This window comes from Brassica napus, unplaced genomic scaffold (genome assembly GCF_020379485.1).
Source record: "Brassica napus cultivar Da-Ae unplaced genomic scaffold, Da-Ae ScsIHWf_216;HRSCAF=379, whole genome shotgun sequence".
Lineage (NCBI taxonomy): Eukaryota > Viridiplantae > Streptophyta > Magnoliopsida > Brassicales > Brassicaceae > Brassica > Brassica napus.
The window spans coordinates 5,514-10,000 of record NW_026015578.1 but is presented as its reverse complement, the minus strand read 5'-3'; positions in this window follow the sequence as shown (position 1 = coordinate 10,000).

Here is a 4,487-nt window from a genome sequence, read left to right as displayed (position 1 = left end):
CCGGTCACTACCCCCCGTCCGTGTAACCACTCAGCCATAGGCCATGACCCCGTCTCTCTGAGTGCTCTCGATCCAGCGAATAAGGGGTTTCCTTAAACCCACTGGGTACGAGGTCGAGGAAACACTAATCCACCTCAAACATGCCTAGCACAGTGGGTTACACAAATGCTATATGGCATCACACTCTAACTCTACAACACTAACAACAATATCATCACTATACAACTCAACCAGTTAGTCACTCCCTTACCAAGAGCTGACTAACCTCAATCAACAAGCATTAATTAACAAGCAAGCCTTCAACATTCGCTAACTAACCAATCAACCTAACCATTAGCATGCTACTATGATTCCCAAGCAATAACTAAGCATGCTATCAACTCAATCAACTAATACTCTACTATTAACTAATCAAACCGTTACTCAGTTAGACTTGGCCTCCTGCCATGATCTAACTTCCAAGTAACGGGAACCTGCATGAAAACAAGTCAGCAGCCAATTGATCATAACTCACAGTGTTCTTTGCCGATAAGCAGCTGGTTGATCGGAGAGGACTTGGCCAAAACCCAATTGACGACATGACTGGAGTGGACTGGACTCGACTTGGACAGAACCTCGGCTTCACCATGAAGAAACTGACACGCCTCGACAGACTGATCTGGACAGAATCCTCCTCTAGCTTCTGGACAGTTCTTCGGACTTCCCGGCAGAGTATCGAGCAGAACTTCGACTGATCTGAACCCGTGGTTCTGAACTAACTCTGGGCAGCACCTCCACTAGACCATCATAGAATATGACTGGCTTGGACGAATTGAATTGGACAGAGCTTCCGCGTCACAATCGTAGAGAATCGCCGATTGGACGGAACTGGCCTTCTCGGTGGAGTATCGGTCTTCAGAATCGACCATACTCTAGAATCGATCACTTCCTTTCTCTCTCTCTCTCTATAGACACGTTGACTTGACTCCCATCTGATCTGATCTTCACTTGATTGACCTTCAGTTGGACAGAACCTTCCCAAGGCGATGACTCGAAATCAATAGAGAACTGATCTCGAAAACTCTCTAAAACTCTCGAAATAGCTCGGAATCACTTGCTTTCTTTTTCTACTTTTCTCTCAAGGTTTTAACTTTGTTTAGACAGGTCTGGATGTGAAGAAATGAGCAGGGGTCGTGGGGTATTTATAGGAGACACCAGCCAATCAGCTTCAGGTAGGTGGCAGCCCGTGTGTTGCTTCGCATGGCTCCGGACGCATGCGCGGCGGCACCTCGTGCTCCACATGGCTGGCTGCATGTCCAGGACACATACAGGACACCACCACTCCTCCCAGATGTCAGGCTGCATGACTGGAACTCATGCAAGACGCCACCCCAGCATACACATGTCGATCAGCATGCTTCGGTTGCATGCGCGGAGACACCTCGTGCTTGGCCGTTCCACCTCGTGCTTCTATGTGTCAAGCTGCATGTTCAGCTTTCATGCACGTCTACACCTCCTTCTTGTGTTGACACTAAGCTGCTGACGTGATAGACAGAACGTCCTGGCCATATGCATAGGGACACCTCGAGCTTCTTGGTCGGTTTACGCGATTTTTGACCTTTCCGGCATATTTTCGTCCCGCGATCAATCCCAAATATTTTTCTTCTCCCGTTCAGATGAGTTTAATATTTTTAATAAACTCCAATCTGAAGTCTGACCTTGGCGGTAAATATTTCCCATCCTTCGGCTTCATTGAAGACTTGCATAATACCGAAATTTGGATTTTCGTCTAATTTCAGGTTTTCCCGTCGTTCTTCAATCCCGTCTTGCTTGCTTCCCGTCGTGCTTACTTCCCGTCGTGCTTAATTCCCATCATGTTTCCAATGTCTTCGAAATAATATTCCGCTGATACGAAGTTTTGCAGAAAACTTCGTGCTGAAGAAACGTCATTCTTCCAAACGTCGAGCTTCTAAACCGTCGTGCTTCCAAAAATGTTATGCTTCGAAAACGTCCGTCTCATCAGTCTAAGACATCTTCTAACTATGGTCGAGCAACTTATTCGACTCATAGTTAACTCACGATCACTTCTTCGCCCACTTCGTACTTCAAAACTTCTCGATCGATCCTTATTGCCTGCGACTTAACCACCACAAAGATACTCGACCACTCTTTTCTTTTCTTCTTTTTTTTTTTTTTTTTTTTAACGGGTTTCTTCTACATTCTCCCCCTTAATAGAATTCGTCCTCGAATTCTTAGTTGCGCCATTGCTCGTCTTCACAACATTCTCCACTTGTCTCCATAACCTCTTTACTCTGTCCACCACGGTTCCTTGAGTGTCCTCTTCAAGGCCTCCACAATCGTCTTCATATCTCTTCACTTGAATGATCACTGAGTCATCCTCTTTCTTTTACTCTGCCATAACACACTCATCGCCCATGATACTATCTTGTTCTTTCTGTAGATATCATCCTTGTCCAGATTCCTCAAATCCTTCTCGATCTTCGTCTTCCCAAGTACTGATGAAGTCCTTTCCCAACGAAGTCTTGTTTCCTCCCATCTGTCCAGTCCATTCCACTGTCCAGTCCCTCTGAAACTGTCTCTCCTCTTTCGCTTCGGGTTTGGTTTGGCCTCGAACTCCCTCCACTTTAAGGTTTTCATCCCTTAAAGTTCCGATCAACAAACACACTTACTCGCTGCAACTCAAAAGAACACTTCACATGCAAGTTAGTAGACAATTAATCAAATAATCTACTAACCTAGCAAATACTAACAATGCAACCTAACCGCAATTCTAACCAGCAACCTAACAGTTCTACCCAAGCAACCTAGCAATTCTAGATTCCACTATCTCAATCCTAATTCCTAAAACAATAAATCCTATCGCTGGACGTGACCGGTTTCCCTAATGCCTTTTGTGACTCATTTTGACTCGATAAATTATTTAAAAACTGATTAAATCATGAGTTCCGGAAGCATGGACGAAACCATGCTCTGATACCACCTCTGTAACACCCCCGAACCGTCCTAGACATAGGTCGACCCACCGGCCAACAATCTAACAAGAACATGACCGACGGACGACCCACACCAAGGGTTTGAGATGAAAGGCCAACCGGCCAGCCAACAATCAAACAAGAACATGACTGACCGTCCAACCCAACACCATGGTCCGGAAGCGCTACGTGACGGGCTAGGGACAATCCGGTCAGAGTCACAAAACTTTACTCCACGACCTAGACCAGTTCATCCACTAACTCGTCCCGCTGCGTCAAGGCATAAGGCTTTGCAACCCGTACCTAGAGTTAGCGTTTTCCGTTAGATAAAGGCCTAAGGCTTTTCAACCCGTACCTCGACCTAACGTTGTGTTAGACCGGACTAGTCAAATATCAGAGTACTCATGAAGCGCATATAAAACAATTACTTTTATTGATTCAAGAAATATTCATACATTGAATAATTCAAGACTGGGCCCGGCCTAATGCCAAATCGAGTCAACATAACACAGTTCACAATACCGTTTACAAAAGGCATGAAAATCTACACCGGCGGTCCTAACGTCCAGCACCAAGCTATCCGATCATCCTTACCTAAACGACCTGCAAAAAGGACAACGGAGTTGGATGAGTAACCTAATGTTACTCATTGAATTATGATCCCCAACTAGCAAATACAACCCCTCGCTATCCCACCCGAAAAATTCTAAAGCGAGAGGTTCACCTAATAAGCAATATCTGAAATACGCAGCGGATAATAATAAGATAATTAACGATATGAAATCGTAACCGCTAATGACTTGCTAACCACTTAATCTAGGGTTCAACAACCCTACTACACCATCTACACTATAACTAGGGCCCTTTGTGACTTAGTGTTCCTCCTCTATCCTCGGCAATATCCTATCCCCCTATCACAAAGACCAGAAAACGGAACTTTCAACCGAACGCGGCCCACAGTACAGTCGGGTCACCCGCGACAGCCCCAGTACAGTCGGGCCACTGTCGGTTGTTACACGACGATCGCGGCCCACAGTACGGTCGGGTCACCACGAGACAGCCCATTACAGTCGGGTCACTGCCGGTCACTACCCCGTCCGTGTAACCACTCAGCCATAGGCCATGACCCCGTCTCTCTGAGTGCTCTCGATCCAGCGAATAAGGGGTTTCCTTAAACCCGCTGGGTACGAGGTCGAGGAAACACTAATCCACCTCAAACATGCCTAGCACAGTGGGTTACACAAATGCTATATGGCATCACACTCTAACTCTACAACACTAACAACAATATCATCACTATACAACTCAACCAGTTAGTCACTCCCTTACCAAGAGCTGACTAACCTCAATCAACAAGCATTAATTAACAAGCAAGCCTTCAACATTCGCTAACTAACCAATCAACCTAACCATTAGCATGCTACTATGATTCCCAAGCAATAACTAAGCATGCTATCAACTCAATCAACTAATACTCTACTATTAACTAATCAAACCGTTACTCAGTTAGACTTG